At 36.7% G+C, this 24,058-nt stretch overlaps 1 protein-coding gene across 11 annotated transcripts in view; it reads right to left on the bottom strand.

Moving 5' to 3' along the window:
* ppfia4 (PTPRF interacting protein alpha 4) overlaps positions 1 to 24,058 on the bottom strand; it is a 122,115-nt gene that overhangs the window by 96,178 nt on the left and 1,879 nt on the right. The window lies entirely within an intron of this gene.

Below are 24,058 nucleotides of genomic sequence, written 5' to 3'. Positions count from 1 at the left end.
TGCTCCAGACTCCACCCCTGGTCCAAAAACATACTAGTAGGTTAATTGGCTTCTGTAAAAATTGGCTCTAGATGTGAGTGTGTACATTTCTGTATTTGTGGGTTTGCCTTGTGATGTACTGGCATATTGTCTTGTGCCTGTTGCTTTTGGGACAGGCTCTGACTCCCCCACGAGCCTGAATTGGAATATATGGTTAGAAAATGGCTGGATGGATATGTTCTTATATACTGTGCTCAGCTGTAATGAAGCATCATGAAGAAAAGTTAAGACTTAATGATTTGCCTGACAAGATGCTTACAGCTGGACTGAAAGAACAGTGATTCTTATGCAGCATACCAGCTTGTCACTTTTCATTTAATTATGCAGCCTTTTCTTGTCAACATTCATCTTGCTACCTGCATGTAATACAAGTACAGAGCATTACTGTATATGCAAGCATACAGAATGTACTGCATAAAAACAAGATAGGCTGAGGAAGCAATTCATGAAATTGATTAAAAGGGTTTATACAAGCTTCTCAGAATCTTCATCTAGAGATTGTGGAGAAGCAAGAAAAAGGGATAAAATATGTATATAGTGAAAATAAATAAAATTACACATTGAAAGACACTCTCAAAGTCATCCCTGAGGTTTACTTTAGGACAAGCAGAAGCCTGTGTCCTTGAGCATGCAATTAGAGGTACTACATCAAGGGGTGTGGGCTCCAGAACAAATTACAGAGCCATGCTTTTGAATCAAAGTCTCTGGGATACCTTCAAGTAACATCTGGAAGAGACCCTCATATCACCACAAGTATGTCATGTGTACCCTTTTGTTTTCCTGTTGTGACAAAATGTGGGGCAGGCTTACAGTTTAAGTACATTCTGGACCAAGAGCCCTATGAGATCTCTGCCCATTATAACCCTGACTATTGAATGATTTTGTAGTTTCCTCTGCCTGATTAGCTGAGTAATGAGATGAGACTCAGATTACAACACAGGCCTGCAAGCACAGCCTTTTGTCTTCTGGTTTGGAAAGACCTGAATCCCTAGGGAGTATATTTTGAGGATCAAAGATAATTCTGAGAGCTTGAAAGAAAACAGAAGTAAGCAGCTCCCCCAAACTGAAAAATGTAATCCTTAGAAAATGGATACTCTCCCGTTAGTACTTTCCTTCTATCAGTGATGGTCTGTGAGAAGCAGAATGTCTTTAGGTACTGTAATGCTTTAAAACCACACTGTAAGAAACATCCATCCATCCATGTTCATCAAGATCATGATCATGGGGGAGCCAAAGTCTATGTCAGCAAGCAATGGGTAGCAGGCCAGTCCATTATAGGGCACACACACTCAGACCAGGGCCAATTTTCCCAGAAGCTAATTAACCTACCATTATGTGTCTGGAGAATATACAAACTCCACACAGATAACAGACTTGAACCCAGTGCCCCAGCACTGCAAAGCAGCAATGCTTATCACAGTGCCAACTGTGCCACCCCATAAGAAACAATTCACACCCAAACAGTGACTTGCATGTTGCCTCTCTTAGAGAAAATCTAAACCTTAAAATCCTTGAAAACAAAATCTCTTCAAAAACTGTATTTAAGGCACAAATGACCATTTTTAGAAAATGTAAAAAAATTGTAATGCCATAGGCAAAATAAATTGTGTGTTTTATATTACATCATAGCACAATAATTTTGAAATATATAAGAACCTTTTTCTGGCTCAAAATAAACATAACACAAATAGCATCTGTTTATTCTATTCCACTCTATTTTAATTTCATTCATAACAATTAAGCAAGCATGACATATGGAACATTTTCATTTTTTAAACCTCCTCCGCATTTATATTCCTGGCATTAGATGATCATTGTTTAATGGTAAATGATGAAAACATGAATGTGATTATCTTGTAGACCTATACCGGACTAAAAACTAAAATGATCCTAATTCTTTTTTTAAAATACTGTACACAACTGATCCCAGATTAAAGTATTCAGATTTTTTAGATATCTGCGGTCAGCATATCTATATATCCCATACTGTCTTCATAGAAATAATAATGATCACCATCACCATATTCATTATCATCTTCACTTTACAGCGATTGACCTGGATGACTGGACGGCAGCCAAAGTGCATCAGTATGCTCACCACACACCAGCAGGTATATTTTGAAGATCTGTTTTGTACCTTTGAAGCTCGTCATGAGTTTCTAGTTGTTCAGAATTCTTGTAAGCGTTTAGGCTGATATATCATCAACCATAAATTAAATTAAATAAATGTCTTATCGAATGCTCTCCTTCATTCAAAACCTGAAGCAGTCTTGCTTGTCATGAAGATATGGGCAGTGTTTTCAGGTACAATCCACAAACTCAAGAGAAATACCATGAAGCATGAAATCTTGTGAATTCTTGTTATTATCATTTAGCCCACTTCTTTGGCATGAAGATTTACTTTTTTTGGTTAATTCTCAGACTGACAGAATTCCATGAACACAACTGAACTACTACCTCCAGAAACCAGAGAGATGCTCTAAGTAGGTATGCTGTAAGTAGAAACAAAAAAAGCAGTTCACAGTATACATACAGTATATGAAAATACAATACTCTCTAAATGTATTCTAAAAATCTATACCATAATGTAATAGGAACAATAAACATATCTAGAAATGGATAAGGGATTTGGATTTGGAAAAAAAATATAAAAAGGTTATAGTGTAATCTTAACAGCATTGCACAAAGTCAAATTTGTGCTAAATAATTACATTCCAAAAAAAAACTACATATTTGCATATCCCAGTAGTTAGTATTTTAGTCAAATAAATATATATACTGTATATTGTACACCCATTACAAAGATTCTTCCCAAATTAAATCACCAAAACTGGTAGTACTATGGACAGCTAGAAATGAACTGCAGTTAGCATGCAACACCCCAATGTCGCCAAACAGATGTCCCTTTAAACCCTGGCTTTGACTTATCCTGAAGACATTGGATGGCGTTTACTCTTGTCACCATTAAGCAAATGGGAATAATTTCCACGCACACAGGATATGAGAATGGTATCTGGCTGTGACCGGGCTGGATGGCCAAAATCCAGACCATGCACCACAAAACAGACTATTGCCCAGTGTGTGCACAATCCCGAGATATAACTATTCCACAGGAAGTATCTCCTGAGTCCATAAACTGAACTGCAAGGCTTTACTAGTAAGCCTTTCCCTGGCTTTCCAATTTCCTACAGGACAAATATGGAAAACAACTCCAAAGTCCCTATAGAATTAAAGTCAGCAAAGCTCTTTAACCTTTTTAAAGATAGAAGAAAAAATATTTAAATTGTTCACCCCCAGGCATTCTTTCTTCAGATTTGCATCCCTGACCTGTGCATTCTTAGTTTCCACATAGATCCAACAGTTCCATTTTCATTTTATCGTCTAAAAAAAGAAACTGGAGTGTAGAATAATCTCTCTCTAAAAGGATTTTAGAAACTCAAATTTGCTCTCCTCATCCGTTAATAAATTCTGTGTGCCTAAATTCTCTTCATTGTTCCTCTTTGGAGTAAATTATATATTTTTTTAAAAGTATATACTGTATGTACTGTATCTGTGTGTCTCAAAAACAAAAGCAGGCACTTAAGAAATGTAAATGTGCACAATACCAGAACCTCTGAAGCACTTATTTCTACCAAGCTAGGCATTATAACCTACTCTTCTTTGAGGAAGAAAAGTAAAGCAACAAATGCAATACAAATTTGAGCCATATTTGACAAGTTAGAAAAAAACACCATTTTATTTGTTCATGTTTTGTGCTTTTTACTAAATTGTATATTGTTACCAGTCATTTACTGTATGTATTAACCGAGACTGGCTTAAGCAACCAGCTAAAAGATGTTGTAGAAAAGAAATTACTTCAGTAAAAAAAAAACATGGAGAAGGTGTCAGGGAACCTATAGGTAGAATAGGAGGATCCTTATGCGTGACTGGAATCCCACAGAACGCAGAGTAGCAAGGGACAATCCGAAAGACAAAATCCAAAGGCTGGGTCGATAAGGGAGGCAAAGGGTTTGGTAACAAAAGATATCCAAAAACAATCCAAAAGTCAAAATCCAGGAGGCAAGGTCAATCAATAAGGGAGGCTAAGTCAAGCAATGAGATATCCAAAACAATCCAACAGTCAAAATCCAGAAGGTGAGGTCAAGAGGCGGAAGCAGAAGATTCATAATGGGAGATCAGTGAAAAGGCTTGGAAACACACACACTGGAGACTACTACGAGAGGCTTCTCAATAGTGAGCATGGGAAGGTGTGTGAGGGGAGTTTAAATACTGAAAGGAAAGGGGTGTGATTGGATGATTGGTTAGGGAGTGAGAATTTGAGAAATCTGATGCATGTGAGAATGTGATGGGTTCAATCAGGGATGAGATTGTGAAGCAGAGGTTCCGGGAATGTAACGTCGTTTGCGAGGGAGGGTGTGGGGTGTGACAGGGACAGAACGGCGTTTCTGAGGTAGAGCGTGGGGCGTGACAGAAGAAGACATTGTGAACCCCACTGGGGCAAAATAACCACACAAATAAGTGCCTGCTTACCAAAAAAAATCCATCTATTATGTAACTACTTTATCCAGTTCAGGGCAGTGGGGGAGCCTTAGCCTATCCCAGCAAACAATGGAAATGAGGCAGGATCCACCCTGCACAGTACGCCAATCAATAACTGGAATTAGAAACTCAAGAAAGTTTCAAGGCAGGAACTGTTCAAGGGAAGCAAAATTGTACGGTCTTTGGCATTTCTTTTAAATTTGTTGTGAAAAGGTTTTTGTGCAGCCAGTATTGGAACAGCAATAAAAAATCATCCTAGTACATAAAATATTACCGACATTCACAGAATACAAGCAGGTCAGGACAGAAAAAAATAGAAACCGACATTCATTTTTAAAGTTTGTTCAAGTGGCCTGTCAATGAAGGCCACTGTCATAGGGTTTCAGACAAAGGCATGCCCATGGCCAGTTCCTCACAAGCTTCGATTGGAAACACAATGCCCTAACACAAGGGAAAGAAGCTTTCACATTACTGTCAGGAGATATGAATTTTAAACAGAGCTGGGATTTCAAAGCTGAGCTGTCTGAGCATGCTTTCAGCCTTTTTCTATAGTGTCATTCTGTGACTTGAATTTTTTTTTTAATGGGAAGCATTTAAAAGTCTTCAGATTGATATAATCTTATTACTTTGAGGGCCTTTTATTTGATTTCTCTAAGAAGACTTCACTGTATAAGTGGGAATGGAGATGACTAAATACTTTGTTCAATATTTAAAGCTATTTTAGGCCAATGACCCCTTGGGCTTCTGGTAATTGCACCTCATTCTGCAGCACATCCTTGATATGTGATTCGTCTTTTCATGTTAGGGACTTTTTCCATCCACATTTTTGAAATAACTGATGAAAAGATCTTAGCCACTGCATTGGGGCCAAGTGTACACCTTAACTGAAATAATTACTCCTCTAAAGTTAATGTATCATTGTGTTAAAGTACCCTGATGATATTAAGTAATTTATATGTTTATCTGGAGCAGTGCTGGGTATTTGCATTGATGCAGAAGAATACACCACCAGCATTAAAAATTAATACGTTTCTATCAACAAAGGCTGCATAATAAGTAATAATAAATACAGCTGGCAAAGCTGAAATCTATCAAAAGGTTAATTACACCTAAATTGATATGACTTAAAGAGATCAATTTATTTTAAAGTATATTTATAACTTTACTTTTTAAACAATAGTAGCTCCATCCTAAGCCTCTATATATTCTCTTTTGTAAAGTGAATTGGCCTACAGCTGATATTTTATTCATATTTCATTATATTGCCTTGTACATGCAGCCTTTGGAGGCAATAGTGAATTAAAAGTTTTACGTTCTGACCGACTGGCCATATATTTACAGCATCTTTTTCAAGTGATAAAAAGTTTAAACTCCCTTACATTTTACAATACTTAATATTCCTCATTATATTTCCTATATATTTAATGGCACAACCACCACCAAAGAGTATGTTAGACAAACAGGAAGATATACTGTAACATAATAGTGAGGAAATTCATTAAACCTATATTTGTTAACCAATATAAAATCTGTTGTTCCTTTGTTCAACTTGACATGCTCAGATTCATACTTCAGATCACACCCTGCGCTTCTTTGGAAATTTCTGTGAGGGAGAATTTGTCATCTTCCTGTGTTAAATGTGCTGTACACTATACTTGACAGATGGCACACAAAGCCTGCTGAGGTTATGACAGCGCACACCAGGCAACACTTACAGAAATATTTCATTAGCTTTAAAACCTTTAACTGTACATATGAAAGTCTATATTTCTAGGCATCACCAAGCATGGGTCTTAAAGTGATACAGAACGATCTCTTGTTGTTGTGTTTATCAAGAAAATAAAATAATAAATATGCAACTAAGAGCCACTGACTTTCACTGACTCCAGGCTACATCATTTTGTTTTCAGCAGCAACATGGAATTTTTGCATTTATTAAGAGAAAATATATATATATTTCTCTTGATTCAAAGCAAATAATTACTATACAGTGTAGGGTGTTTTTTTGTTAAGAAGAAAAGGAGCAAGTTAACTGAGGACTGGAAAGTCTCAAAGGCCCAATTAGACCAACTTTAAAAAGGAGTGTTTTCACAAACTAATATTACACCTTGAGCAGAGCATAACAAGGAAGATAGTTGAAGGTTAACACAAAACATAAGATAAATATGGCATTAAGTTAAGATTATTTGGTTAAATATTCTTGAACACATACTGTATTAATAAATTAATACATTAATAGTTTTAAGAATTAAGAATAATCAAAATCTGGTAGGTAAACAAAGTTGCACATGGAAAGTTCTTTGAAGTTCCATTTTTATTAAGGAGTTAAAGCTTATATTTATGAAGCTACAAAAGGTTTAAGTAAAATTAACAAGGACTTCAGTACAAAGAATCACTTAACATGAAAAAATAGACTTTAAAAAGCATTCTTGAACAAAAGCAGTATTTCAGTCTATTTGAAATGAGAACATTTGTACAAATACTTTATATTTTCAGATCTAAGAAATATTGTACTTCTACCTTAAAGGTAGACTCTATCCTTCCCGGTGAGGTATTGGCTTATCTTGGATGCTAGAGAATGGATGATACCAATTTTTCTCTAACAAGAGAGCTCTTTTTCATTGTTTCCTCTGTTTCCAGGGAAATACATCTTGTCAATAAGCTTAGTCTATAAGTTGCTTTTGTGTTTTCTGACACAAAATGAACAGTAACACGAGATAATGTAGTAAAAATACAATCTTTAGAACATTTTTAGTTTCAAATAATATGATACATGCTCCAAACTGTAGCAATGTAAGGTTAATTGCATTAGTAAAGTAAATATGGATTGCATTAAAAAATGAAATGTTGCTTCTAATCTTCCTATGTTTCCTATATTAAGAGTACAGCAAAATAGAAACCTTGAAAAATATGTGGGCATGATACCAAATGCAAAATGTAGATGTCACACATCTAGCCAGAAATAGCTGAGGTGTGAAGAAAAGATTCATATATTTAGAGCTGTATTTTAAAGCTTCGTATCACCAAGAGCAACTGTACGAGAAAATGTCAAACATGAGGCAAAGGCTCAGTGATATCATATTAATGTTATGACAAGAGATTTACATACAATTTGGATTCAGTTACAAAATTAGCTTTTGAAAATATAACTATTTTTGTCATTTCACATATTTTATGAGACCCCAGCATTTTACTTAACTGTAATGTTCCTCATCAAGAGCAGTCTTCCTACCAAGCAGTGCCTTTTAGAGTCTACAATCCTTTTTACCCCAAATTCAGCCATGTCAAGCCCGTGAGAGGCTTTAAAAGATTATGATCCAATCTCTCATTTGTTACCTTGACAGAAGGTATTTGACATATATTTAATAGATGTCTTCAGGTGCCAGTGCTGGCTTTTCACCACATGGAGAACCTGGGTCAAACCGGTGAACCAAATGAGATTTCTCTACGCCCAGAAGACCTTTTCCGATGGACAGCCTAATGGACTTTATTAATTATTGATAAGGTTCCAGAAAATAAAAGAAAGTATTAATGGAGGCAGAACTTATAACAGCAGTGAATGTGATGGAAGAGGAGGCATTAGAAATGAACTGATTTTCTAACACCTTTCCAGGCACATGCCAGGAATTAATAAAAAGATCAAAGCTGACATGACTGGAGAAATTTTCTAAATTTAATAGCAGAAGACAGCTGTTGTGGGTGTTTCACTAAAGGAAGAGTTGACTGTAAGAATATTTAAACAATTACAGACAGGTGTTTCTAACTGGACAGTTTCAAATTTGCACTTTTTTCAGAGGCACAATTGTACAAGCTGTGTAGCTTCCAATAAAAATAGAATATGAATGGGATAAATGTACTGGCTATCAATAATACAATTCTAATAGTTACCTGAAGTAATGCATACAACTAATTTATAAATTAATGTTTGTCAGTTCTACAAGCACTACAAATCCTGAAAGGGAAAAAAATGTAAGCCTTTACCTCAAGGTCTTCTGACCAATGCATTCTCCCTGAGCTCATGTATAGGGGGCAAAACTTGACTTTCAGTAACCACGTGTTCATGAAGTTATTGGAAAAGTGAAGAAAGTACAATGACAATGGGCTGGACAAAGCAAAAAAGGATGGCTCAGTATTAGACAAAAGAAATTGTAAACTAGACCCCTAAACTAGACTAGAGTAAGCTACCAAGAAGACCTCAAGAGGACAAGTTAAAATGATGAAGTTCACTTTGTTCCAGTAATTGATTGAAGAAGGATGATTATGATGATGATAATGTGGCTATGAAGCAGTCTGTTCTTAAACAGCACAATGAACCCGATCGTGTGGAGGCTACTGATTTGACTCCACCTCTCTGTCATTCACCAACAGTTGCTTTGTGCTGTCAGAAGTGTCTGAGTTGAGTCACCCACTGACCAGGTGCCTGTGGGACTAAGAGTCAGCAGAAACGTTTGTGTCCATCTGCTTCCTGGCACTAGAATAGCAATGTAAACACAGTGAATGTCTTAGCTGCAGAGATAAAAGCAAAAATACTTAATGATTCTGACAAAAATACATAAGAAGTACCTTGATTAATTTTTAATAGCACTTAAAGTTAGTAAAGTGATTTGTGACTGGCCGTGCTTCAGATTTATTAAAAGTGTAAATTAGACTTTTTACACAGTCACAGAAATATTGTGAAAGAAATAGAAAAATGTGAAGGAATATTTCTGAAAAAAGACATTTTCTTTTTAAATCAAGGGCAACAAATCCCAGACTACCGTCAGCTATATCACCAAATGAAAATAAATAATAGGAGAAAAGGTCTTTTAAAATATTTCAATTAATGCCAACATTTTTCCCATTTTAACAACCTTCCTTCACTATTTTTTAATGATACAAATAAAAAATTTAAAACCTCCAGTAAATCAATTTTCTTTATCCTCCATCTCCTCTGGCCTACTTCTGACGTGATCATGAATAGCAAACTGATCGTAGGCCATATATGATTGGAATGCACAATATTGTTTGTGTAAGATTAATATGTTATCCTAATCTTCTTCCTTCTTTATGAAAAACAATAAACACATTGGTAACATACTGTATACACTAAAATTAGTTGTCTATAATTTCCAAGGAAGACTTTAAGGAAAGAAACGTACCCGCTTAAGCAAAAAACAGGTATAATTTAATGAAAGTGCCATATTAATTCATGCTACAACAGCAGAAAAAGGAGACAAACACAACATATCAGACCACACCTCCTTCCCCAGGGACTTATTATATTTAATATTTAATATTGTTATTATTAAATTATCATGTACCATTTCTTATTATTACATTTAAATGTAGATTATTATATTATTACATTCAACATATCACTTATTATTATTACCAAGAAGTGTAAACTGTACATGTTCCAGGCTAGAACTCAGTAAAAGGAACACAGCCTTACATCCGGTGTTTCATCAGTGTGTTTGTTAGGGGAGGAGGAAAAACAACAACTCCATTTAACTGAGCTAAACCATGACAGTTCTAAAAGCTGAAAGACATCTGTTTGTGACAAGGCAAACAACTTCAGTGGTGCATGCACTTTTCACATCAAAAACATTCCCAGTGACAGACATCTGCTTACAGCAGTCCCAGCAGTTCTGACAATAACTGTGACGTGTACTAGCCTTAAATGTGCCTAAATGGTAATGCTGGTAATGTATTGTGATACTGAATCTTCTTACTGATTTGATGGAATTTAGCAATTAAGGTGGTACAGCATGTGGTAGAATATGACAATTCAATACAGTTTGCAAATAATATATAAATACTGTATATTCATACACTCAGAGAAGGGGGCATTTTAAAATGAGTCCATTAGTTAGAAATAATTGGTGACTTTTTAAAATGATTTGTCCCAACATTATATAACATTCACAAATTATTTCCATTCATTTTAATGTTATATGCACAAGTAACTTCTAGCTGTGTCACATTGTTTGGTAAAATAACTTTCCCCAGTACTGCGTATAATACAAACTCACAGACAGAGCAGTTCTTTTAAATTCTTTTAAAACATTCTAGGTGGGGAAACTGTCACTTTGTGCATTGCATTCCTGTTTTGGGAAATAAAAAAGAAAATGATTCCTAGCTGTGAAAATAGTGGGCTCAGGCAGCGTAGTGAGCGATGGCTAGTGAAATATACCATTTAAGCATTAAATTTGATAAAAGACTTTAAGAGGGTGCTATTTGAGAACAAGGACATTTTTAAAAACCCTTTCAATATCTCTGTAGAGACCCTCTTACATGTAGGCTTACAAGTTGGCTTGGATCAGCGTCCTTTCTCTTATCGGTTTTAAGTCCTAATAAACTGGATTTCATGCTCCAACCAGGCAATTGCAGTTTGATGGTGCGTGGTGCAACACAGAAACATTGAATTCGTTTTACATTCGTTTTATTCTTTTCTATTATTTATCTGAGATTCTTATCAATATGTGTTATTAGGCACACTACAAACCAAACCATGCCTGTGAGGAGCTAGCATCCCAAAGTACAGCAGCTATCGATCAAACTCATTTCTCACTGCAGTAGAAGCAGGCTTTTAAAATAGTGCTGAATTGCCCACAGAGAAAACGTGTAAAGGCGAGAACTTCTTCAGGGTGTATGAAGGGCACATGGATTTTCTGCAAGTATAGATTGTCATTCTCCATTTTCGGCCATTTGCTTTAGAGTGTGAGAAAGTTAATAAAGGCTCATTTGTGACAAACACAATTAAAGAAAGTAAATAATACCAACACAAACATGGCTTAAACATATATAATAATATAATAATAATAATATATAGATGAACTGTGAAAGTGGAAAATGAAGAAATTAGTTGCTTTGTTAATCAGATTCAATCAATTCAAAACAAAAGATACCTCAAAGATAACTTCTCTGTGTCTTATGTGGCTGTGACACTTAGCCTATATATTTTAATATTTCATGAAAATGGAGCATAATGGACAATGCATTATATTTCCTGAGCTGCAGAGAATATCACTCTTCTCTGAATTATCAATATTTTTAAAAACATATTCTATGAAAAGCATCAGTTACCAAAAAACATGTTTTTGATGGCAGGGCAGTAAGAAGGCCCGACTCTGACCAGGGAGACGAAAGTTCTCCCAGATACAGCTGACAAGAGCAGGCAGACAGGTCTCCGGTTTCAGCCATGCTTAACTCCATAAGACATAAGGCTGACAGAGGAGACGGGAGAAAGCAGGGATAAGAAATCAGAGTCACGCACTCCCCAGTCCACAGCCCCAGGCATGTTTTATTTAAAAGACACTCATGAGATATTTTCACAAAGCCCTTTTAAAATAAAAACTCATCATAGCAAAGCGCAGAGGAACTGTGTCACAAGGGTGATGAAGATGGACACAAAGCAGGGATTGGTTGCTCTATTCAGCTACCACCACGGAGCCCTGTAGTTTTTCATTCTATCTCTGAACTAACTTACATGGCTGAACTATTTGGAAAATACTATGTTATAATACCTGCTCTTCTAGGTCTTAATCAGTTGCTGACTGACAATTATTTAAAAAAAACCTCCAGAACTCTTAAGGACTGAGGTTGTCCTTTCTTGATATAAACTATGAAAAATAATGGCCAAACAAAGCAGGTTCCTCATATAATAATGGAGAGAAAACCCTGGATATAACACGTACTTGCAAGGCGAAAAGCCACCTATAGTAGTCACTTCCAATTCCAAATGCCTTGTTTCAATTGTTTTGCCACATTATAGGATCTGTCCGTGCCACACTGCTATTCAAGGTGTTACTGTGGCCTATTTCTTCACAAGTTCCGCATTCCCAAAGAAGACCTGTCTCAGAAAAAGCAATATGCCCTCACTACTTAACAAGCAACCATTTTTGTACCTTAGAATTAGCCTGAGCTTTATTTTTTATTAAAATAATTCCAGTGTGGCCAATAACATCAGACCCCACAGTTACTTGTGCCACTGCAAGAATCAGCATTAAGATTCAATAATTCTATGGTTTTAGATACAGTATTAATTCTTAAGTATAAACATTCTGCACCAAAATGGCAAACCTGCTGCAGAATAAACTCTTAACTTTGCGTATAAACCCTTGCCTACAGGCAGCAGTGTAGAGAAGAGTTTAGGGCTTATGACTCATAAACAGAAGATTGTAATCCCACGAAGGACTCTACTGACGTACCCCGTGAGCAAGGTAATTCACTTAGATTACTTCTGTAAAATTCCAAGCTGTATAAATGGGCAAAATTGTAAGCTGCACTGGAAAAAATCATCTGCCTAATAATAATAATAATAATAATAATAATAATAATAATAATAATAATAATAATAATAATAATAATAATAACAATAATAACAACATATTAATTGCCAGCAGCCATATCACCCTGCAACTCACAACTGGCAACCCACTGAAGCTCAGCAGGTGTGAGCCTGGTCAGTACCTGGATGAGAGACCTCTTGGGAAAAACTAAGGTTGCTGCTGCTCATGTTGGTCCTAATGCCCCAGTATAGTGACGGGGACACTATACTGTAAACAGGCGCCGTCCTTCGGATGAGACGTAAAATCGAGGTCCTGACTCTCTGTGGTCATTAAAAATCCCAGGACATTTCTCGAAAAGAGTAGGGGTGTAACCACGGTGTCCTGGCTAAATTTCCCATCGGCCTTTATCAATCATGGCCTCCTAACAATCCCCCTCTATGAATTGGCTTCATTACTCTGCTCTCTTCCCCACTGATAGCTGATGTGTGGTGAGCGTTCTGGCGCACTATGGCTGCTGTCGCATCATCCAGGTGGATGCTGCACATTGGTGGTGGTGGAGGGGAGTCCACATTACCTGTAAAGCACTTTGAGTTGAGTATACTTACTTGCTATATAAGTGTAAGCAATTATTATTATTAAAAATAATGGGCCTAATATACTGTAGCTTTCCAGAATTCCATTTTAATGTGATCGTATCTTAAAATCTACTGATCCCTGATACAGTGAGAATAATAACTTTACTTCGCCAAAGTACAGCGTAGCAAAACGTTATTTCTGCATTCTTGACCTAACGTCATTATGGCTAATAAGTGTACAAGCACCCAGTTCAGATACTTTCTCATTGCCTGCCAAGTACTTCTTGAATCATTGACCTAACTGAAATGACAAACAATTGCAGAGCACAATTTAAAATTGTAAAACAAAAGAAGTTGACTACAGAGCAATTGATTTTGGTTATTGATTTTTTTAAACCCTTACCTATTGCAATCTTTCTCAAAAGGCTGAACAGCTTGTGGAGACAAGATGGCTAAAGTTTTCTGAAGGACTTCATAGAGGACATTACAGTGTATGGTACATTACAGTATATGACCTTTTAAAATGTCCACACAAACTGCCATTGGCTACTGACAGATGATAATTTCACATTCTTGGTGGCTCTGGAGAGGGTTATCTGATAAATGCTCTACTTTATCATCTTCCTCTTCAATAACTTACATATTAATAAAGACCTTACTGCATTATTGATGTTGCATACAAACACTTTTTAAATAAAATCAGAAAATACCAGGGGGATTTTCTGAAACAAGCAAATTTATTTAATGAACAAAGGGATAGTGGCACTTCACATATGTCTTTTATTGCAATTTTTTCTCAAAAGAACATATTCTTTTCTTAAAATGAAATAAAATATAACTTGAATTGTGGGTGACCAAATTTTGAAAATGTGTTTTTTTTTACCTCATTCTATCGTAGTATGTATAAGAAAAGTAATTATTGACAAAATAACTATTTTCCCTCATCTACTGTATTTGTTTTTGGCTCTTTTAATGAATTACAGTGCTTTTGTAGTCACATCCTTTTAACTTACATGTCCATTGATTTAATAGACAACTACATGTTCTAACACAGATTGTGTTATAAGAGCCAGAACTAACTTACTGTTCTACTGTATGGGCTATTGTCCAGATACTGTGAAAAGAATGCATTTAAATGTATTTCCTAAAAAAACTGTTCAGCTGCAGAAAGACTGCTGTGATTTAAAAGAAGCTACAAGGTTGCTAAATTGATCAGGATCACTTATCCACTTGGCTGATTGTCAAGCCAGGAAGATATCAGGAAGGCCGAATATTGAATTTTCCAGGACTATCAGTGTTGCAGGCAGAAGGAAATTCAGATCAGCAGAAAATACAAGGGCTCAGGCCATCACTTCAACCCTGTGAAACTTAAGACATGAGTGATCTTGTCCTCTAAACAGCACCGGCTTTTAAATCAGTCCTCCCAATTTACTGAAAGCTATTTAAAACGTTACTGCTCATGGCATACTAAGCGTTTATAGCAACAACTGTATGCTAATGTAGCAGGGGTTTTGCTCCTTATATGTAGCCAAGAATTTACTACTGTAAAAGATGTTCTTGAAGTATTAAGAGAAACAATTACAAAACGTGTTGAAAATCAGTGGCCTCTAACTATGGCTTCTGAAAGGAAATCATGAAGTGCATGCTCGTGATACTATTGTCCCCATTCTGAATTTCAATAAAATGCTTTGTGAATGTAGTGCAGAAAAATAAGTTCTCAGCATTCCTTATAACTTAGTGCCAGGTTTGCCATAAACACAACAATACAAGAATTTTGTGGAATGTCATTCAGGGTAGTGTGCTGCCAAACCGTTTGAAAACAATGCAAGTTCTACTTTTCATCTGAAGATACCATGACTGATGTCTGAGAAGAGAAACCAGGCATTTGAGATGGTGAGTGCTGGAATACAGCAGTTGTCTTAATGTCCACCCAGCAGCCATTTTTCATTTCTTAGACTGTCAAGGAGAATGAAATGAGAATGCCAAGGAGTTCTAGTGGTCATTCCCATCCTGGTACCCCTTGTGCCACCATAGCAAGACAGAAGGTGAACTTATCATCAGGTCTCAAAATGAGTCAGATATTGGCAGAACAATCCAAAGACACCTATCGGTCTGTGGCTTGCGGTGCTAATAAGGCCTTATGATAGGTATTCAATATGAAGTTTATGCTGTTTATGACACTTTTCCATATCAAGAAGATAAAGAAGATGTAGATTATTAGTTTGCTCAATGCTTCTCAACTACCTTATCGAGTCTTCCGAAATCGGCAGAATTATTTTTGACTAAAAACTGTTTCATGTCCAAAAACTGTCACAAATAAAAAGTACAGGGCAGTGCTTCAACCTATAAATATGTAAATGTATACATCTGAAGACTCATTTTCTTTTCAATCCTCAGAGTCACCCTATTCATCATCAATAAAACTTATATATCCATCTGTTCATTTTCTTTGAGATGGACTGGCGTTCCATCCAGGGTGTATCTTGCCTTCCACCCATTGCTTCCTAGCTTAGGCTCCTGTTCCCCCATGACAGTGTATTGGATATATGGATTCGAAAAAGCATGGGCGGGTATTTAAATAATTGGCCCATACGATAAGCTGGTGGAACCCACTGGAACCCTTATTGGGGTAATTGGGAGAAGTCCAACAGTAGCATCCTCTACAAACATCTTAGTTGTAGAGTAGAGTTGTTGTCTTGTGATATTATTGGATAGCTCTCTTACAAGCACTTCCTGTGCTGGTCAATGACTTGTGAATGTCAGGCATATGTCAGGGGACAAGGAAGGTCACACCAATTATGGACATCAGTGATACCTGAATGATTTCAGTGGACTATGGCTGTTTCCTCTTATTGCACTGATAAACTGAATCAAATAAATATCCATTGGGTCACAGAATGTTTTTTTTACAGTATTATCATTTTTGTTGCTTGTTAGTATACAGTAGTTAAATAATTACAGGGAAAAGACTCCCTGGCTTTCATAAATCGAAATTAATTCCTTCCCTTGTTTGTTTATTCAGATTTTGGCACAATATATATGTGCCAAGAAAGGAAACATGACACTGAGCATGACACTAATGTTGCAAAAAAATCTAAAAAATACACCTACTTCGTTTTTCACAGTGATTAATGCCTGAATAAAAAAAAAAACATTCCCTAGTACTACGGCTGAAACATAAATCTATGAAGATGTGTTGAAAACAGTTTAAAGACTCTTCCACAACCTTCTGATATGTAAGATTTGTGGAACATTCAGCTATTTGCTCTTCTGTTCCAATTTCCTATACTGTCTTGTAATTTTGTTTTTAAGAATAAAGCTTCTAAAGAAAACACAAATATAGATACATAGATATTGGCACATCGTGTCAATTTGTGGTAGATCATTGCCAGGGACCTACCTCAAAAACACAAGCAGGCTCCTAAGTTGGCTATTGCTGAAAACCTGAGGTTTCGTTGCAGTTCTGTCAAGTGCTGTCAATCAGAAAAGTCTCTTGACACATATCACGGAACACATGGACTAAATGACAGAAAATGAGCTCAGGATGGGGAAATTGGAGACATGTCTGCAGCTCACAGGCATTGCCGGAGAACTTAAGCAGGGCATTGATTGGAATTCACCTGAGATATCTGAACCAGCATACAAGATGGTATAAGAAAATGGTTTTAAAAATGTATGTTAGTGCTTTGTAAAAATTTGGATTATTCCATTAAAATTGCTTACAGTGTGCATTCTTAGCATCCTATGTTAAATATAATGTATGATCAGTAACGAGGAAGCTACTATACTAGGTGAGCGACACAGAAATGTTTTGTTTAGCATTTTGTACATTGGGCGGAGTGGTGGCACTGTGGCTAAGGATCTGCACCTGTGGCTTGAAGGTTGCCAGTTCGAATCCTGTGTCTAGCAGAGGAATCCAACTCCGTTGGGCCCCTGAGCAAGGCCCTTAACACCAGCTGCGCCAGGGGTGCTGTATAAATGGCTGGCCCTGAGCTCTGACCCCAGGCTTCTCTCTCCCATCTGTGTGTCTCATGGAGAGGAAGCTGGGGTGTGTGAAAATTCCTCCTAATGCAAGAAATTGTATATGGCTAATAAAGTGATCTATCTACATTGGAAATTGTGCTTTTCCAAACACTGTGTCTTTGCGTACACTGTTGCAGAAGTTTATGCCAAATGTCCTGAAAAACACTACACATGGAAGTTAGGCTAAGCAGGCTCCTCTTACACTTTTCCACCTCCAGATCCATACGGCCTCAATCGGACTTGAATCGAGTCGTTGTGGTGGATGTTAAATGGATTTTGCCATTAAGGCTTCCACTTTGATTTCCGGCAATCTTTTTGCTACATCTAAAATTGAAATCTTGGTATCGAATCTAAAATAAATGTCTAAAATTGGAAATTAGCCAGAGCTCTGCACAGAAACTGCACATGCTTTAAACCCAGCCTCCAAGGCATTGACAGGCATAATCCTGGCAGTTCATTTCAAGAACCATCTAGACAGGACAATGGAGGAATTTTTCATTACCAAATTATTTAAAGCATGAAAATATATAGAATAAGTATGAAATCTCAAATCCATTCATCTTCCCAAGCATGCAATATGGAAAAGCCATGTGTCAGTTGATTTCAGGATCAGGTGGACCTTTGTACTTAGCTGAGTTATGATTTTGTTTTTTATGCATTCATTTATCTCAATTACCTCAAAAAAGTAGAGTTTGAATATTTAACACTCCCCTCCTTTAAAGCAGCACTGAAAATCTGCTATTTCAGAAAATGTTAAATCAATTCAACATTACTTAAAGTCAGTGCCTGGAGGTGTAATCTACAAGAGATTACTATATAATGGTTAACTATAATCATTTAAAAACTGACTTAAGTCACTAAAGGATGAAACAATTAATTATTGTAATACATAACTTAAAATACTGTATATATCTTATGTTGTGGATTGGTACATGGGGTGTCAAAACTTTAATAAAAACAAGTACCATCCATCAGAGAAAAATGTGCACATGATCACCTTTGCTTTCATTTTCTGGAAGATTGTGATTGATCTACCAACTTAGTTTCTCTAGAAAATGTGCACTAGCTCCTCAGGAAACTAGATGTTTCTGTCAATCGAGACATCTGTTAAATGACAACGGACACATTTATCATTGAGTGTATCTTGCCATTTTGAAATCTTTCCAGGAAGCTAGCTCCCTCTGAATGGGTTAAACACATTCATGGGAAATGACAGTTCTGGGTCACCGCAATGGAAATCAAACGCAGCACTGCACCTTCATGAAAATAGATGTTTGTTTTGCATTATCACCAGAAGCTTAGCAAATTATGTCAGGTATAATGTACTGGAACAACAAACACAATTCGGTGTTGATTTCAAAAACAGATTTCCTTTATCCAAGAGAGGACATTGGGGGAGGCAGGGGATTTCATTCATGAAGCCCTTTTCCTCCAAAATACGCAGATATTTTGAAGCAATGGAGCTTTGAATTTCATGAACAGGGAAATTTCCAATGAATTATTTAAAGCCCGTTGCTTTTTGACTTATTTCCTTTCTCTTTTGAGCTCTGGGACTGATTTGCAGCTTGGATGTATAAGAAGCAGTTTGTTCCTGTGCATCGTGACAAATTGCAATAAAGGCTGCACTGGGAGCTCCAATTTACAAATACAATAATTTTTGTTAACTCTGTGATGGGAGAAGATGTTAATTTACTTCCAATCTACCTCAGAAAATCGGCTTTAAAAAAGGCAACAGTCTGTCAAATGTTTCCAGATGAAAAATTCTTGTTAACCCCATAGCAGGGTTCAGTAACTCCCAGTTTGATCAAAGACTCCTGGGATTTCACTGCTTGCTTTAATAAGCACATGCAAGCCCAGTCACTTACGCTTGGCTAGACTGTAAAGCCACTGACTGTATAAATAAGATTTTGTATTAGAAATATAATACTGTAACTACCTTGATTTTACCACTGCTGCAACTACCACATTTTCCAATAAATATTGTTTAGAATTCAAATGAAGTTGGGGCATCATGGTGGCACAGTGGTTAGCATTGCTGCCCCTCAGTGCTGAGTTCAATTCTAGACCTGAGTGGGATGGTCTCTGCGTGGGGTCTGTGTGTTGCTTCTCTCTCACTATGTTCATGTGCTCCGGTTTCCTCCCATGGTTCAAAAACATACTGGTAGGTTAAGTGACTTCTGGGAAAGCTGGTCCTGTATTAGTGTAGGCACTTCTGTGTTTGTGTCTTTGTGTAGCCTGCGATGGACTGATGTCCCAACCAGTGTGTACCCTGCATTGTTCCCATTGCCTGCTGAGATAGGCTCTGGCTCCCCCGCGACACTGATTTGGAAGAAGGGGTTAGAAATTGGATGGATGATTAAAGCCAATTACAGTGTGCTAACCACAACATTAGCTATTCAATTTTGCACAATCCTTTTTTATTTATACTCATAATTCTATATAACATTTTGTTTGTTCTGTGAATATCAGTTTCAGTGTGTTTATATTTTGTTGACCACGTTTCCTTTTTCACTTGTCTTCCGGATTCACAGCTGCATATTTAACTAACTTAAAATAACACAAACCTTAGAATTTTTGGAGCTCTGGATCTAAGCACAAGGTTGGGCTCGTTCTCTGCTAGATTTGACCTCTGAGGAAAATCAGGTGTCTGAGACATCAGAGATAATTACCCAGTAGTTGGCACCCTCCCTCGAGTCAAGAGTCAGCTGTGCACTGCTGTGACAGGGTGTGGGCGCAAAACTCCTTTAGATAATCTGAATTTTACAGACACAACCATTGTTTGGCTTTTTGCAAGGTTATGGTTAATTGTGTAGTTTAACCAATGTGAACATTTGTTTAAATAAGTAATGAATGAAAAAAGTAACGTTCAATGCTTTTCTCTTACTGTAATTACTTGTCTGTGATGTGAAACTCATGCTAGCTGTCAGAAGATAACTGATCATATTAAATTCTGTGCCACATGCATTGCTAAAGAAATAATCAGGAAGATTAACTTTGCTTATGTACATTGAAAGACTTTTGAAAATAATATGAAAGTTTTATAGCAATTACCAAGTTCCACTGCCTCCTTTGCTTGCAACTTCCAGCAGATGTTTTGCTCAAGTTAATGTGCAGAAAGAGCTCCACACACTCCACCATTTATTGATCAGGTTTGCACACAAAAAATGCAAAAGAAAATAAAACGATTTTTTTGATTAGTCGGAAAAAAAAAATCACCTTTACCCAAAAAAAAAAACAGGAGCCTTCTGGCATTGTCCAGAAATTGCTTTTTTTCTCTGTTCAGTTTGATAAGTATGAAGCACATTTCTGCCATCAAGGATAAAAAAATAATTCCTGTGCCTCTCGCTATTACGAGAAAATTATCTTGTTATTACAAAAAGGTACATTATGTTATTATTTTTTTACAAGATGGTAAAGTATCTTGTTATTTTGAAATAGCAAAGTATCTCATTATTACAATATGGTACATTAAACATAACAGTACAGATACAAATGATCATTTGAGTCTGTAAACAACATATTACATTGTGCAGTGACAGCACCTAGAAGCTACCGATAACTCAGCTGGAATTCTGGGGCAAGTGTTTGTGACAATGTCCAATGTGGTAGAATGTGCACAGCCTTTCTTTCAACTGGGGTTAGGTCATAATTAAATGACACAATCATAAGCACATGTGAACCATTATAAGCATGAGGACACTCAAACCTCTCCTTAAACAAGAAAGACGTACTGTATGTGCAATCGATTAAAACAAAGAAGTACATCCAATCGATTCCACTGCTTAAAATTGAAGGACATTTAATGGTAGTGTAGGTACTGTATTGTATGACAATTGTGCTAGCACATGATTATCACACAGATAGAGCATACAGTAATGTACTGTCTCATAATAACAAGATAGTCAATTTTCCTTTAACAATGGCATAATGTACGATTTCATAAAAACGTCATAATTCTAACATGAGATACATGTGAAATATTTTTTTTCTTGATGGGAGCAAGGCACCTCCATCAATGAGCAGAGGCAGCTGATCTCTCTTTTCCAGCTCAAGCTCACTCTTGATCTTTCTGCCAGGTACCTCCTCAGACCAATTCACAAACCACACACATCAACATGACATTGGATGAGGAACCTTGATTGGTGACTCCCTACAGCCTGAACAAGTAAATCCTTCAATCTTGACCTCCACAGTTCACCTTACTTCTGTGGCAGATTTAACTAGACTGAAACTTTTCATAGGCACATTTTAAATCTCTTTCTAGCTAGGTTAAATAACCCATTTCTTTTAAAACTCTATCTTTATAAAAAAAACGGACAGGGTGGTAACATGCATTTCAGCCTTTAATGCAAGAAAACATGCCAATACAAGCTGATATCTGGAATTGTGAGGACTGCGACTGCTCAGTGATAAAATAATTTTCATGTGCAAGCAACTGGGAACATCACTGCAATTTTAATTTTCTTATTGGATTTTGAGAGGCATTTTCATGAATTTGGTAACACAAGGCTCGGGCCAACAGGTACTCTTAGATGTCCCATAGGTATTCATAGCTCTCTAAGTGTTTTGCCAATTACTACAAAATGAAATAGAATTCTTACATGCTGAGTGACGTTCAGCTTACTAAAATATTCTTTACAATATACTCACTTTAATCAGAACGAAATCATATCCACTTCAAACACCTGTTTTTACACATTGGGCATTTATTTCAGTTAAGCAGCCACTTATTACTAAACAGGCCCTGTAATCTCCAAGGCAAAAAAAAATTATTTCGATTTTATTAATTACAGCCTTTTCCATTATTACAGATGGGATTTTTTTTTCTTTTTATATTGCCGTTGGCAGACTTACCAGGGAAGCTCAAGCCTGCTGGACTCCAGTCATTAGCATGCTGTACACTCCGCGAGCCTGGTGACATCAGTTTTAATCAAGTTTTTGGGCAGCGAGTTCAGAGAGAGGGAGGCTCTGTGTCCAACGAGCCAGCATGACATGTGTGTGTGTGAATGGCAAGTGGTCTGCTGAGAGAGCCTGGCCATATTTCACTGGTCCAGGAAGGAAACATGAGTCAGTTTCTTCCCTGCAAGGACCTGCCTAATAGGAAATTCTCTAATGCACCTTTTACAAAGGGTCTTCGGCTGTTTACTGATGTTTTATCATCTTGTTTTTCAGTATTTCTTCCCCATTTCTGAGCCATAAGGACCTTACACAAAGTGAATTATTCCCAGTATTATTGTTACAGTTTACACAGTAGCTCTATAAATACCCAAAAAGTCTGTAAAGAGAGTTATCAAAATACATGAAAGTACAATGAATTTCAAACAGTTGGAAAGGGCAGCCTATAGAAGCAAATATTAAGCTGTGAGCTATGATAAAGAGACACTGGGAATTTCTGAGTCACAGATATCCTTGGGAAGCACATTCCATAGCTAAGTCAAAATCTTCTCTGGTACAACATACTCTTTCTAAAAGAGATGACACTTCTAAAACTGGAAGCAACAGACTCCCTGCCACCTGTCTTACTCAGGTGAGAAAACATCTCTAGCCCAACTAACAAATGGGTTTTGGCCCACTCACGTATCAGGTTATATCAGATACATGCAGTATCTAACTTGCCTAATCTTTGCCTGAAGCTTTCAGCACAAACATTAAAAATGAGCTTAAAATCTGTAGCCCAAAACATATGCTTAACAGCATCCACACTTAATAATAGAGTACACAAAACATATGTACACTTTTAATGATTTTTGCACTAATACTTCATAATGAATCTTATTCCACTATTTTCTAAACTTTCCCACACCACACTGGAACAAAGAAATCCACAGTTAGTGTCACATGAAAACTAACAATCTGGCAATCTGAGATGCCGAATAAGACCCTTGAGGGCTTCAACTCATCAGTTTGTTGCTTTTGGAGTGAATCAGAACATAAGGTGAAACTGGAGAAGGTTCTTCACTCTCCCAGTGAAGTTTTTCAAAAACAGGTTAATGCTAGAGTAAAAAAAATACAAACTCAATTTTTTGCATTTCTTGTTGACACTTTAAAAGTACAGAAGCAGGACAGTCAAAAAAGAAGAAATTAGTCCTCAATAACCATGTTTTGTGGGTTTTTTTTTAATTTATATACATTCCCTAAGCAAACCTTTGAAATTCCAACATGTTTAATGTACTGTTAAACACAATGGCCTGTTTTTAAAATAATGAAGCAAGACACAACAAAATTAACATCACACACTGACGTAAACAAATAGATGTTGCAACTGTTTTAACTACTTAAAATTGTATCACAACAGTTGAAAGGAGAAATGAAAGGAGGCCATTTGGTACACTGAATGCATTTAGTTCTATTTCTCTGTAGTTCAATACTGACTACACCAGGAGCAAACCCCGCCATATGGTAATTCACCTTCAGCTTTTTGGGTGATTTAAAGTAGCCAATCAAAATTAAATTACACGTCTTTGGGAGAAAACTGGTGTACCTGGGCAAACACCTATGCAAACGTGGGGAGAACATGCAAACTCCTTAACTTCACAATCAGGCACCCCAAGCAGGAAGTACACCGAGAACACTCCAGCTGTGAAGGAGCATGCCAACAACAATCCTTCAACT

Source organism: Lepisosteus oculatus, chromosome 5 (assembly GCF_040954835.1).
Source record: "Lepisosteus oculatus isolate fLepOcu1 chromosome 5, fLepOcu1.hap2, whole genome shotgun sequence".
Taxonomy (NCBI): domain Eukaryota; kingdom Metazoa; phylum Chordata; class Actinopteri; order Semionotiformes; family Lepisosteidae; genus Lepisosteus; species Lepisosteus oculatus.
This window is presented reverse-complemented; position numbering and strand designations above follow the sequence as displayed.